We start from the raw sequence: 15,703 nt of genomic DNA on the forward strand, positions 1-15,703 counted from the left end.
TATGCAGTTTTTCCTCTTTGGGTTTTGTTGGCCCAGTCTGGGTCCTACAGGTCTGTGTTCAAACACCCTGCAAGCACGACACAGCAGACCTACACACAAACGCGGATTCTGCTTGACGTACGCAGCCAGCACCGTGAGTACGATCTCTGTGTTCTGGCAGTCTGCCTCTCGAGCCCTGGGACCGGATTATGACACTGAAGCAGCAGATACAGTCATGAGGAGCCAAAGAACACAGCTCTGCTCCTTACTCTGGGGCCGCTAGTGCAAGACGAGTCTGGCCGAAAAAGGCAACGCAATATCAACCTTTTCTCAGGAAAGCCAAGGCATATAGGAGAAAGAACACGAGCCAGGGGAAATAAAAAGAAAAAGCAAAAACAAAACAGGAAGAGTAAAGGAAACCAGTGGCAGGAACGGCACAAGGAAAAGGCAAGCAGCAAATCCTCTGACAGCTGAGAGCAAGCGATAAACAAACAGACCAGTTCTGTCCTGTGGAAAGAGAGACAAGTAGCTTCCTGGTTCTCAAAACTGTAGCAACAGAAACATTTACTTATTTATGTGTTCATTCATTCATCCAACATCTGTAGTAGAAGCCTAAATCTGATTCACTTCCAAAACTCCTACTTCTTCTTTTGCCACGGACCAAGGTTATCAGATTCCCTGATCTGCCGTAACAAGGGGAGCTACATTTTTCTGGCCATGTATACTCAGGAGCATGAAACCTGACGGTGATAACATAAACGAGTATGATTTTTATGAGAAGATAAATGCTGTTTGAGGACCAGGCCCCTGTCTCCAACAACCGCCCCCATCTGTGTGTAACTTAAAGCCCTCTCCCCACTTCCAGGTAGTAAATAAACCCTGAACAAGAAACACATAATCCCAGAATTCACTAAGAAAATCCTGACTTGACTCCTGAATTTCTAAAAGTAATTCTCTATTATTGGGTGTACTGGGGACTCAAGATAGGAAAAAAAATACAATTTTTGAATATCTAGGTCTGTAGCTTAAGAAAGATTTGTTCTTAGGTTTGAGAGAAATATTGAAAAAAATCCATTCCCAGAATTTTCTAGTTAAAATTTTATGACAAGATATAGGAATAGTACTTTCATTTCATGCTCCAAATGATATTCTGTTTCCATAAATATAATTTAGGGCTTTCCTACTTTTGAAAAAATAACTTGTGTTAGATGCAAAGTCTCACATTCAAGTCTAACAATTAAAATAGACTTTTCAAATAACCATATTACAATTTCATAGTTTTTAATTTAGTTTTACAATGTTCAGATGGTAATGGGAATAGAAATGGTGACTCAATTACTTTTCAAGTGAAGTACCATGATGAAATATATTCATTTTCTCCTGACAGGGAATTATTATTGCCTTAAATTTAATCTTAGTTCTGCACATGCTACAGGGATTTTCATGGCTAAATTGTTTTAAATTAGCTTATGATTCATCCACCTTGAAAAATGAATGCACTCTACACACAATAAAATAAGCAGAATAATATGTTACAGGCTGTAGATGATTTTAAATTTGATTTTCTAGAGACATTTTATTAAAACATTTTTCTTAGGTGGTTAAAAATCATGTCCTTTGATTTGTTTCAAGGAGCAGGGTTGGGAGACTGGACTGATCGATGTGTACTTGTTCATTCACTCAACAAATACAGAGCAAAGCAGATGAAGGATCGAGGCCCAAAACTCTGCTGAAACCAGGAAGAGCAAACTAATCGTCATACCCAGAAGCCTGCCAAAGAAGGGTGGGAAAACCAACGCTCTCTTTGGACAGGACTGAGGCCACTGATTCCAGGGCAGAGGTCGTTTGCTCTCTGCCCTAGTTTGAAACAACATGTAGACAGAAGGTAGAAGAGAACCAGAACTAGACTGCAGTCGAAATAGACCAGAAGTCTGCAGGTAAATCTGATTCGATGATGCCCAAACAGAAAGGCTAAACTTCCTTTCACCTCATATCAATGCTAAAAGGTTCCAAAAATTATTCCAAAAATCAGTATCAATGGTTGTATACTTATCTCCAGTCAGAAATGTGTAAAAAGAGACAAATACCAAGAGCTCAAAGCTATAAAGTCACCCGTTAGGTAAGAAGGGCCGCTATGAGCAGCTTAACTGGGCCCAGGGGACCCATTTTCTCCCAGAAAGGGTTTGAATAATATGAGTTGTATTTATCACACTGTAAACAGGATAACAAACTTAGAAAGGCAACGTTCCTTTGGATAGCTTACGGTGAACGATGTTGGATTCATGGCTTCCGAAGAAGAAGATTTAGCTTCGGGACCAGGGACCAGGCTTGATCACTCAAGAGCTTTTGTGTAGCAGAGTTTTATTAAAGTGAAAAAGGGACAGAGAAAGGTTCTGACATAGACATCAGAAGGGGGACAGAGAGTGCCCCCCTCGCTAGTCTAAGCAAGGGAATTATATACTTTTATAATTAGTTCCTACAATAAATCAAAAGAATGTCTCAAGCTTGTAAAGATCTTACCAGACCCACTCCCATAATATACATTCTAAGATAACAGGGCGGCTGCGACCGGTGCACTAAACGTGGCCCAGAGGAACTACCCCACGTCGAGGTCAGGGGCAGAAGCCGGGAGGACCCCATGCCCAAAGGGCGGTGGCCAAAAGGAGTTACCCCACTTCCGAGGTCAGGGGCAGCAGCCGAGAGTGCCAGGCTGCGACGGTGCAGGAATGGCCGAGAGGAGCTACCCAAGTCTGAGGTCAGGGGCGGCGGCCAGGAGGAGCTACCCCGCGTCCAAGGTCAGAGGCGGCGGCCAAGAGGAGCTACTCCATGCCCCCACACCTGAGGCCAGGGGTGGTGGCCGGGAGGAGCTACCCCATGCCCGAGGCCAGGGCGGCGACTGGGAGGAGCAACCCCACGTCCAAGGAGTGGTGGCTGCGTGGGCGCAGGAGGGCCTAGAAGAGCTATCCCACGTTGAAGGTCAGGAAGGGTGGTGGTGAGGAGATACCCCTCATCCAAGGTAAGGAGCAGCAGCTGCACTTTGCTGGAGCAGCCGTGAAGAGATACCCCACGCCCAAGGTAAGAGAAACCCAAGTAAGACGGTAGGTGTTGCAAGAGGGCATCAGAGGGCAGACACACTGAAACCATACTCACAGGAAACTAGTCAATCTAATCACACTAGGATCACAGGCTTGTCTAACTCAATGAAACTAAGCCATGCCCATGGGGCAACACAAGATGGGCGGGTCATGGTGGAGAGATCTGACAGAATGTGGTCCACTGGAGAAGGGAATGGCAAACCAGTATTCTTGCCTTGAGAACCCCATGAACAGTATGAAAAGGCAAAATGATAGGATACTGAAAGAAGAACTCCCCAGGTCAGTAGGTGCCCAATATGCTACTGCAGATCAGTGGAGAAAAAACTCCAGAAAGAATGAAGGGATGGAGCCAAAGCAAAAACAATACCCAGCTGTGATAGAAGCAAGATCCGATGCTGTAAAGAGCAATATTGCATAGGAACCTGGAATGTCAGGTCCATGAATCAAGGCAAATTGGAAGTGGTCAAACAAGAGATGGCAAGAGTGAACGTCGACATTCTAGGAATCAGCAAACTAAAATGGACTGGAATGGGTGAATTTAACTCAGATGACCATTATATCTACTACTGTAGGCAGGAATCCCTCAGAAGAAATGGAGTAGCCATCGTGGTCAACAAAAGAGTCTGAAATGCAGTACTTGGATGCAATCTCAAAAACGACAGAATGATCTCTGTTCGTTTCCAAGGCAAACCATTCAATATCACGGTAATCCAAGTCTATACCCCAACCAGTAATGCTGAAGAAGCTAAAGTTGAACGGTTCTATGAAGACCTATAAGACCTTTTAGAACTAACACCCAAAAAAGATGTCCTTTTCATTATAGGGGACTGGAATGCAAAAGTAGGAAGTCAAGAAACACATGGAGTAATAGGTACATTTGGCCTTGGAATACGGAATGAAGCAGGGCAAAGATTAATAGAGTTTTGCCAAGAAAATGCACTGGTCATAACAAACATCCTCTTCCAACAACACAAGAGAAGACGCTATACATGGACATCACCAGATGGTCAACACTGAAATCAGATTGATTATATTCTTTGCAGCCAAAGATGGAGAAGCTCTATACAGTCAACAAAAACAAGACCAGGAGCTGACTGTGGCTCAGATCATGAACTCCTTATTGCCAAATTCAGACTTAAACTGAAGAAAGTAGGGAAAACCACTAGACCATTCAGGTATGACCTAAGTCAAATCCCTTATGATTATACAGTAGAAGTGAGAAATAGATTTAAGGGACTAGATCTGATAGATAGAGTGCCTGATGAACTATGGATGGAGGTTCATTACATTGTACAGGAGACAGGGATCAAGACCATCCCCAAGGAAAAGAAATGCAAAAAAGCAAAATGGCTGTCTGATGAGGCCTTACACATAGCTGTGAAAAGAAGAGAAGCGAAAAGCAAAGGAGAAAAGGAAAGATATAAGCATCTGAATGCAGAGTTCCAAAGAATAGCAAGAAGAGATAAGAAAGCCTTCCTTGGTGATCAATGCAAAGAAATAGAGGAAAGCAACAGAATGGGAAAGACTAGAGATCTCTTTAAGAAAATTAGAGATACCAAGCGAAGATGGGCTCGATAAAGGACAGAAATGGTATGGACCTAACAGAAGCAGAAGATATTAAGAAGAGGTGGCAAGAATACACAGCAGAACTATACAAAAAAATCTTCACAACCCAAATAATCACAATGGTGTGATCACTCACCTAGAGCCAGACATCCTGGAATGTGAAGTCAAGTGGGCCTTAGAAAGCATCACTACGAACAAAGCTAGTGGAGGTGATGGAATTTTAGTTGAGCTATTTCAAATGCTGAAAGGTGATGCTGTGAAAGTGCTGCACTCAATATGCCAGCAAATTTGGAAAACTCAGCAGTGGCAATAGGACTGGAAAAGGTCAGTTCTAATTCCAGTCCCAAAGAAAGGCAATGCCAAAGAATGCTCAAACTACCGCACAATCGCATTCATCTCACATGCTAGTAAAGTAATGCTCAAAATTCTCCAAGCCAGGCTTCAGCAATATGTGAACCGTGAACTTCCAGATGTTCAGGCTGGTTTTAGAAAAGGCAGAGGAACCAGAGATCAAATTGCCAACATCCAATGGATCATCGAAAAAGCAAGAGAGTTCCAGAAAAACATCTATTTCTCTTTATTGACTATGCCAAAGCCTTTGACTGTGTGGATCACAATCAACTGTGGAAAATTCTGAAAGAGATGGGAATACCAGACCACCTGACTGGCCTCTTGAGAAACCTATATGCAGGTCAGGAAGCAACAGTTAGAACTGGCCATGGAACAACAGACTGGTTCCAAATAGGAAAAGGAGTACATCAAGGCTGTATATTGTCACCCTGCTTATTTAACTTATATGCAGAGTACATCATGAGAAACGCTGGGCTGGAAGAAGCACAAGCTGGAATCAAGATTGCCGGGAGAAATATCAATAACCTCAGATATGCAGATGACACCACCCTTATGGCAGAAAGTGAAGAGGAACTAAAAAGCCTATTGATTAAAATGAAAGAGGAGAGTGAAAAAGTTGGCTTAAAGCTCAACATTCAGAAAACAAAGATCATGGCATCTGGTCCCATCACTTCATGGGAAATAGATGGGGAAACAGTGGAAACAGTGGCAGACTTTATTTTGGGGGGCTCCAAAATCACTGCAGATGGTGATTGCAGCCATGAAATTAAAAGACGCTTACTCCTTGGAAGGAAAGTTATGACCAACCTAGATAGCACATTCAAAAGCAGAGACATTACTTTGCCAACAAAGGTCCATCTAGTCAAGGCTATGGTTTTTCCTGTGGTCATGTATGGATGTGAGAGTTGGACTGTAAAGAAGGCTGAGTGCCGAAGAATTGATGCTTTTGAACTGTGGTGTTGGAGAAGACTCTTGAGAGTCCCTTGGACTGCTAGGAGATCCAACCAGTCCATTCTGAAGGAGATCAGTCCTGGGTGTTCTTTGGAAGGAATGATGCTAAAGCTGAAACTCCAGTATTTTGGCTACCTCATGCGAAGAGTTGACTCATTGGAAAAGACCCTGATGCTGGGAGGGATTGGGGGCAAGAGGAGAAGGGGACGACAGAGGATGAGATGGCTGGATGGCATCACTGACTTGATGGACATGAGTCTGAGTGAACTCCGGGAGTTGGTGATGGACAGGGAGGCCTGGCGTGCTGCGGTTCATGGGGTCTCAAAAAGTTGGACATGACTGAGCGACTGATCTGATCTGATAAATTCACAGTAATCAAAACAGTATGGTACTGACACAAAAACAGAGCCATATGGTTCTGTTCAATGGAACAGAACAGAGTCCCGAAACAAACGTATGCACTTATGGTCAATTAATCTACAACAAAGGGCGTAAGAATACACAATGGGAAAAGACATTCTCTTCACTAAGTGGTGCCTGAAAAATCTGACAGCTACATGTAAAAGCATGAAATTAGAACATCTTCTCATAGCATTTACAAATATCGGATTCAAGACCTAAATATTAATACTGTAAACTATAAAACCCCTTGTAGAAAATATAGGCAGAATACACTTTGACATAAATCATAGCAATATTTTTTTGAATCTGTCTCCCAAGGCAAAGGAAACAAAAGAAAAAATAAACAAATGGGACTGAACTGAACTTAAAAGCTTTTGAACAGCAAAGGAAACTGTTTAGACAAAACAAAAAGACAACTTGCAGAAGGGGAGGAAGTATTTGTAAATAATGTGACCAATAAAGGGATAAAATCCAAAATGTATAAACAACTCTTACAATTCAATAAAAAAAAAAAAAAAACCCAACTGAAAAATTGAAGACCTAAAAAGACAGATAGCTAACAGGCATATGAAAAGATGCTCAACATCACTAGCTACTGGAGAAATGCAGATCAAAACCACAATAAAGATATCTCCTCACACCTATCAGAATGGCTAGCATCAAAAAAAGACCACAAATAACAGATATCTGGTACAGATGTAGATAAAACAGAACCCTTATAAATTGCTGGTGCAAATGTAAATTTGAAAATCCACTATGGAAAACAGTGTGGATGTTCCTCAAAAAACTAAAAATAGAACTACCATATAACGCAGCAATTTCATCCCTAGGTATGTATCTGAAGAAAAATAAAACACTAATTGGAGTAGATAAATGCACTTCAACATTCATAGTAGCATTATTTATAATAATCAAGATATAGAAGCAATCTAGTATTCATTGATGAATGGATAAAATGTGGTGTATATATACAATGGAATATTACTCAGCCATAAAAAGTATGAAAATTTTGCCTTTTGCAACAATATGGATGGTCTTGGAGGGTATAATGCTTAGTGAAATAAGTCAGACAGAAAAAAGACAAATACTCTATGTTACCACTTATATGTGGCATCTACAAAATAAAACAAATGAATTAATATAACAAAGCAGAAACAAGCTCACAGATACAGAGAACAAGCTAGCAGTTACTGCTGGGGAGATGAGAGCAGGGAAGGGCTAGGAGTAGGGTATTTATCAGCACAAACGATTATGTATATGTATATAGGCTTCCCTGGTGGCTCAGACGGTAGAGAATCTGCCTGCAATGCAGGAGACCTGCGTTCAATCCCTAGGTTGGGAAGATCCCCTGGAGGAGGGCATGGCAACCCACTCCAGTATTCTTGCCTGGAGAATCTACATGGACAGAGGAGCCTGGCAGGCTACAGTCCATGCCAGTCCATACATGTACAGTTCATACAAAGAGTCAGACATGACTGGGTGACTAATCACATACATTATATATAAAATAAATAAGCTACAAGGATACACTGTAAAGTGCAGGGAATGTGACCAATATTTTATAATAATTTTATATGGAGTTTAATCTATCAAAATTTTGAATCACTATGTTGTATATCTGAAACTAATATAATATATAATATATAATAATATATATTGATAAAAATATGACTTTGAAATCAACACCCTAACAAAACAAATTAGAATTCTAATAAAATTATGCTGCTACTGCTAAGTCACTTCAGTTGTGTCCCGGACTCTGTGCGACCCCATAGATGGCAGCCCATGAGGGTCCCCCATCCCTGGGATTCTCCAGGCAAGAACACTGGAGTGGGTTGCCATTTTCTTCTCCAAGGAAGAAGGAATATATAATAATAATAATAATAATATATAATTATATATATAATATATAATACTATATAGATAAAAATATGACTTGCAAATCAGTACTCTAACAAAACCAATCAGAATTCTAATAAAAGTATGCTACCATGGTTAAATTTCCATGAGCATTTGCCTTAGAACCTCAGTCACTCAAAATTTTTTTTTAATTTAAATTTATTTAATTGGCGGCTAAGAAAGCTGTGGTACATATATACAATGGAGTATTACTCAGCCATTAAAAAGAATACATTTGAATCAGTTTTATGGTCTTTGAACTAGAATCATGCTTTCTTTCTTTTGAAATGAATGTCCTTGAAGACAAGCAGTTCCACAGAAATCATTTAACCAAAATTTAAAATACAATCCAAGAATGGCCTAATTTATCATTCTCTTTTAACATGGAGTAAACATCTTTCCACTTGTCCTCTCTACCTGAAACTCCCCAGAGAGCTTAATGAGAAAATGAAGCAATTCTTGAAGCTTCTAACAAGCCACATTTCATACAAAGAAAAGGTATTTCTGCAGAATTTTTAGCTTTCATCTTAAGTTTTAATACTCTCAGAAGCTTCCTCACTAATTGTGAGAAAGCTTGGCTTTGAAACATTAATGTGCTGAGGAAAATTATGTATGAACCCACCCAGCTTCCACAATATACTGCCCTTATTCTCCAATTTACAAATACATATACTAAGTCAATCAAACAAGTAATCAACAGAATGAGATGGTTCTAACATATTAGCAGTCTACTAAGCAAACCAACCCCAAACCTATAAATGTCTCAAGGTTAAGAAATGGAAACCGAAGGACAACCAATCACAAATAACCAACCAGGCTTATTCAAAGAAAGCAACTGCTTAAACTACAGCCAATCAAGTAATTTCCTTGCTTTGCCTCTATCTCTTCTCTGTTAAAGTCTTTCCCCTAGCTCCTGTTGGTACAGCATGCATGACACATCTGGTTTGATGCTACCTGATCCAAATTGTTGCTCAAACTCTTAACATTTTTAACAAGCTTCGATTTATTTTCTAACACACTTGAGTGAATTGGCATTAAAGAAACACATAAGAGAACAGACTACATGTTCGCATCATCATTATTATGATAACAACGTAATGAAGGTACTCACCACTAGGACTTCTTACCTGTGATGAGGAAAATTGAAGAAATATCCCATGAACTTGAGCTGCAAGAATGTAAACAGTAATTCTGTCAAAGCTATTTTCACAAGATACATTGACTCTCTCACTCTTGAAACAACTATGTATCAGGAAGGCTTTGGAGGAAAAATCAACCCAAGTTGGTGGGCAGAGCTGTTACCTGACAAAGGTGGCTGTGGGGCTTCCCTAGTGAATTGCACAGCAACTCCTGATTTTAGGGTAAAGACTATGCTTCCTCTCCAGCAGGAAGCAGCAACCAGCCATTTTTCTCAAAAAAAAAAAAGCGGTGATGCAGTTTTTAAGCTTTAGCTCACCACCAGAGGAGATTGCATGGCATCCTACTCCAGTACTCTTGCCTGGAAAATCCCATGGACGGAGGAGCCTGGTGGGCTGCAGTCCATGGGGTCGCTAAGAGTCGAACAAGACTCAGCGACTTCACTTTCCCTTTTCACTTTCATGCATTGGAGAAGGAAATGGCAACCCACTCCAGTGTTCTTGCCTGGAGAATCCCAGGGACGGCAGAGCCTGGTGGGCTGCCGTCTATGGGGTCGCACAGAGTTGGACACGACTGAAGCGACTTAGCAGCAGCAGCAGCAGAGGAGATTGCAGCAGACTTTGGTCACCTTTGGGTTATTTCCACCTTTCTCCCATTTAAGAGCTTGAACTACACTTAGATTTGCTTTCACAGTCAAGTGAATTTGAACTCTAAGACATCTCCTTCTTGGTCTTATAGGGAAAAGGAATAGAAAGGTAAAGAGGAAGGGAATTTTCGGTTCTCTGGTAATCAGTGCAAATTCACTCACACACGCACACATGTATGCACGTATGTGTTTGCAGGTTGTGTTTTTTCTCCTCCAGTAAACACCCAGCGTGTCTCATGTAGATCATCTGCCTTTCTGCCCCAGGACACCTCCTCTCAGTATCACAGAAGCCCACACCTGGACTCAGAAAATAGTAGAGCTAAGTGCTTTACCACAGCACCAACCTCTGATGGGTGTCAAAACCAGAGCTGATGATTAACAGATACGAACAGCATAATTGCTCCAGTAGTTCAAATGTTGAAATATTTCCATATGGTTTTTCTGAGCCTGCAGGTCTCTAGATCCCTGTTTTGGTCTCCCTAGTTTCTACCCTGGGACTTCCAGAAGTTCCCCACCACCCCAGATCATCCTACTCTGGACTTCTTCACCAACCAAACACAAAAGGTTTAATGTCTGGCCCAGCAGGCATCCAGGCTTTGCTCTGTACTAATGCAGATGCCATTCTAATTGGTATGTGTATAGTTGTTTTTAGTTGATAAGTCGTGTCTGACTCTTCTGTGACCCCATGGACTGTAGCCTGCAGGCTCCTCTGTCCATGGGATTTTCCAGGCAAGCATACTAGAGTGGGTTGTCCTTTCCTTCTCCAGGGGATCTTCCCAACCCAAGAATCGAACTTGCATCTCCTGCATTGGCAGACAGATTCTTCACTACTGAGCCACCAGGGAAGCCCATGTATATAGTACCAAGTATTAAATATTTTAAATGTCACTCCTTGCTAAAACCTCATGGGAAATGTCATGAGAGGGGGGAATTTGCAAATGCTGAAATTTTTGTAAAGAAGACCACTGTATGGAGTTTGAAGGAACAGTGTTAAAATTCCTGAGATGCAAAACAGGATGAGACCTCAAGCTATGTGCTTGACTGAAAGAGAGGGTCTTATTAATTACAGTGCTGGGAAAGACCGTGGCCCACATCTGAATTGCTGGGACCATTGGGGAAAAACTATTTTCTCTTCCTTACATGCAGTATGCAACCCCCCTACAAACACATTTTATCCAAATATCAATATTTAAAGAATATTAGTTTGGAAAGAGACAAGTTATTAGCCCCTCTGGAATGTGAATATGCTAGAGTCTAATTCAGTTTGAGCACTCTGATGTAAACTTCCACCTTGCTCTCAACATGCTCAAAGTCTCACATCCCAGCACCCATCCTGTGCTCAGGAATATTGAAAGAGCTAGTTCACAGTTCGCTGTAACCATTCATATCAACTTGGCTGCTGCTTCTGCTCTGTTGCCCTCATCCCATTAATTAGCCCTTGGCTATAGATTCATGGCCGGTCCCCCCAGCCATGTTTGGCCCACCCCCTTTCCCCCACCCCAGGCTCTGTTCTCACTGGGGGCACTGGTGTCATCCGTCTCTCCCATGTAACACTATACGAAATGTGTGCCACTGACTTTCTTTATTGTGAAAGACTTTATTTTCTTGGGCTCCAAAATCACTGCAGATGGTGACTACAGCCATGAAATTAAAAGACACTTGCTCCTTGGAAGAAAAGCTATGACCAACCTAGACAGCATATTAAAAAGCAGAGACATTACTTTGCCAACAAAGGTCCATCTAGTCAAAGCTCTGGTTTTTCCAGTAGTCATGTATGGATGTGAGAGTTGGACTATAAAGAAAGCTGAGTGCCAAAGAATTGATGCTTTTGAACTGTGGTGTTGGAGAAGACTCTTGAGAGTCCCTTGGACTGCAAAGAGATACAACCAGTCCATCCTAAAGGAGATCAGTCCTGGGTATTCATTGGAAGGACTGATGCTGAAGCTGAAACTCCAATACGTTGGCCACCTGATGCAAAGAACTGACTCATTGGAAAAGACCCTGATGCTGGGAAAGATTGAAGGTCGGAGGAGAAGGGGATGACAGAGGATGAGCTGGTTGGATGGCATCACCGACTCGATGGACATGAGTTTGGGTAAACTCCGTGAGTTGGTGATGGACAGGAAGGCCTGGCGTGCTACAGTCCAGGGGGTGGCAAAGAGTCGGACACGACCGAGTGACTGAGCTAAACTGAACTGACTTTCTGATTAAAATGTCCTCATTTGACTAATTTTGGTCTTCTGCTGGGTTCTGCGTCTCTTACCTCTTCTGGACCTTGTGAACACTGACCAGTCGCTTCTTTTATCTCCCTCCTCTGGACCCTGACTGCCATCTGCTCTTTCTGCATCCTGATGGCTGCAATCTCACCGGGCTCCTTCCCTCAGAGCCTCATCCTTACAGATCTTTCTCGTTCAGGTTGCACCACAATCACTCCACTGAACAAGTTACTCTCCCTCCCAGTGTGACCCATTTTTTCTTCTGCCTCCAGACCTCTGCACGTGTTGCTTTCTTTGCCTAGGATGTGATCTGCTCTCTGCCTGGCTAATGCCCTCTCATCTTTCAGGATTCAGTGTCATGTCACTTCCTCGAGGAAGCCTTCCTGCACTGCCCATGGCTGGGTTCAGTTGGGCTCCTACGTGCTCACAGAGCATCTTGTCTTACTCCTCCTACACACTTATCACACTAAGCCATTGCTGCCTTTTTGTTTTTCCCAATAGAGATGAGTTTTCTGGGGGAAAAACTGCATCTTATGCTCATTTTTCCTCAATAGCTAGCACACTGCCTGACATAGAAAACTCTCAACACATTTTTTTCTGTAATGAACTAAGAAAGATGTAACATAAACAGTTAAGATTTCTCATGTAACTGTGAGGCAGCTATCTTATCATTCCCACTTTACAGGTGAGGAAACTGGACTCAGAGAAACTAAGTGACTTCCCCAAAGTTACACAAGCAAGTAACATAGAACTGAGTTTCAGATCCCAGTAGCCTATCTCCAGAGACTCTATAATCACTACTCTATGCCTCTTGCTTTTGAGTTATTAGGGGTAAAACCATACCAATAATACAGTATTGTGTCCCATTAGCTCAAAATACCCTTAAATTTAAGAGACATGTATCTGGTGAGAAACATGTATTTATTCAGCCTATCTTAATCCTGACTAAATAAAATTTATTTTATATCCAGGCCTAGATGGCAAGTCCCTCGGGGCCAGAGAAGAAAGTAAGGAAGAAAACAAGTGAGCTCAGAGGGAAAATATTTTTTAAATTATGTCCAAAGGTTAAGCCAAGATCAGGTCCCCAATATGTGTTCAAAATGGGTCAGAGGGCAAAGCTGAGACGGGAATTTGTGAGAACAAGAACAGGGAGCAGCAGGTTGGAGGGGCGAAGAGGCTGAACTGTAGCTTCTACATGCTTTTGCCATTAAGCCACAATGGGAGGTCAGTTTGGTTACGGCAAACACTGAGTCACGGTGCAACCATAAACTTTCTCTTTGTTAAACTGCACCTGATAACCTCAAACTAATAATTTGATGATTGGTGACAGCCATTCGACTTGTGGCTTATGCCAAAGAAAATTGAGCATTTCTCGGATATCTCTGAGCCTTAAATTTGGCTGACAGCACTTGTCTGCAGTAACAGAGTTAACCAGATTTACAGCACATGGCAACGCTCCCCAGGGCCAGCATTTCACTTGTCAGATGTGCTGACTTAATAGAGCCCAGAGAAACCCCTAACTTAGATTAATCATGGTATGCAAATAAATAATCAATATCCCTAATATTTCATGCCCAGAATGGAAGGCCAGCAAGGGAATACAAGTGAGAAAAGAAAGAATAACAAAGTCGAATACTGGCAAGACGTTCTCATTTTAAAACTCCCCTGTGTGCTGCGTTCATAGGCGCACACAAATCAAATGGTATCAGCCACCAAAGAATGCTAAGAACCCTGGCTCTGAAGGCTGCTCCTTCAGAACATATTATGGGCTTCTGTGCTTCAAATGATGAAAGTGAAAGAGGAGAGTGAAAACGTTGGCTTAAAGCTCAAAATTCAGAAAACGAAGATCATGGCATCTGGTTCCCATCACTTCATGGCAAATAGATGGGAAAACAATGGAAACAGTGACAGGCTTTATTTTGGGGGGCTCCAAGAATCACTGCAGATGTGACTGCAGCCATGAAATTAAAAGACGCTCGCTTCTTGGAAGAAAAGCTATGACCAACCTAGACAGCATATTAAAAAGCAGAGACATTACTTTGCCAACAAAGGTTTGTCTGATCAAAGCTATGGTTTTTCCAGTGGTCAAGTAGGGATGTGAGAGTTGTAGTATAAAGAAAGCTGAGTGCTGAAGAATTGATGCTCTTCTCCAATTGTGGTGTCGAAGAAGACTCTTGAGAGTCTCTTGGACTGCAAGGAGATGCAACCAGTCCATCCTAAAGGAAATCAGTCCTGAATATTCATTGGAAGGACTGATGCTGAAGCTGAAACTCCAATACTTTGGCCACCTGATGTGAAGAGCTGACTCACTGGAAGAGACCCTGATGTTGGGAAAGAATGAAGGCAGGAGGAGAAAGGGACAACAGAAGATGAGATGGCTGGATGGCATCACTGACTCAATGGACATGAGTTTGGGTAAACTCCAGGAGTTGGTGATGGACAGGGAGGCCTGGCATGCTGCAGTCCATGGAGTCGCAAAGAGTAGGACACGACTGAGCGACTGAACTGACTGATGCTTCAAATGAAAAAGATGAAGCTCATGTTAGATCACCTCCCCACTCCATACACATACACACACACGGGGCAGCAGAACGCCTTTCTTCACCTCTGGCCCCCCGTAACTAGCACAGAGGCTGGCTTATTAGGCATCAGATGTTTGCTGACCTGGTCTCTGAGCCACACAGGAGCACTCTTCTCGTCCCTTGCAGGCTGTTCCCGGGCTCCCTTCCACGGGAGCACAGAGCCCTTCAGAGTCACCGGACAGCCGCCCACAGCAGGCGGGCTCCAGCTTCACCCTCCCAGCTGCTCTTTTGCAACTGTGTGCTGAGAACAGGGGATGGTTCTGCTGGCTGCCCCGTGCTACCAGACTGTGCTCTGTGAGATGAGACGGGCTGAACCAGGAGAATGTTCTCCTCTATGAGGAGGGTGGCCCTTGCTCATCTCTCTCCAGAGTGGGGACCTTCTGGCCCTCAATGTCCCTCTGGTTGCCTTGTAACGTGGAGAACGCCCTGGACAGAGCTGGAAGGCTAGACCCCTGCCTTGATGCTTCCGGTGGTCACTAGTAAGATCCCAACAAGTCACCTAACCACATCAAGCTTCAGTTTACTCATTTGTAAAATGAGGTAATACACGCCATGAATTTTGTACAGAACTGGTCTCAGGATCAATGGTATAATATATATGAAAGTGCTTTTACAACTGTAAAGCAAGCCTAATAAATGTAACTGGTATTATTGGTAGTATTTGTGGCATTCTCAATGTTGACTGTTTTCTGCGACTCTGACCTAGTGACCTCAGCTTCACAAAATCAGTAATATCAAGCAGGCTGTGTTGCTGTTTGAGGGAGATTTTTCACATGTGAAATTGGAAATATAGTTCGAATGGTATAAAAGGATGGCCAGCATATTTTCTGCCTGGGGCAGTCGGGCAGGGCTAAGGTTTAGTTACTTGACATAGGATGG

General features: G+C 42.5%; 1 protein-coding gene across 1 annotated transcript in view; it reads right to left on the bottom strand.

The window, feature by feature from the left end:
* ERAP1 (endoplasmic reticulum aminopeptidase 1) overlaps positions 1–9,390 on the bottom strand; it is a 105,093-nt gene extending 95,703 nt beyond the window's left edge. Inside the window, exon 1 of the mRNA XM_070792151.1 lies at positions 9,371–9,390. The gene's annotated coding sequence lies outside the window, so the exon portion shown is untranslated. The remainder of the gene's footprint in view (positions 1–9,370) is intronic.
* Positions 9,391–15,703: the final 6,313 nt, after the last annotated feature.

This window comes from Bos indicus, chromosome 7 (assembly GCF_029378745.1).
Source record: "Bos indicus isolate NIAB-ARS_2022 breed Sahiwal x Tharparkar chromosome 7, NIAB-ARS_B.indTharparkar_mat_pri_1.0, whole genome shotgun sequence".
Lineage (NCBI taxonomy): Eukaryota > Metazoa > Chordata > Mammalia > Artiodactyla > Bovidae > Bos > Bos indicus.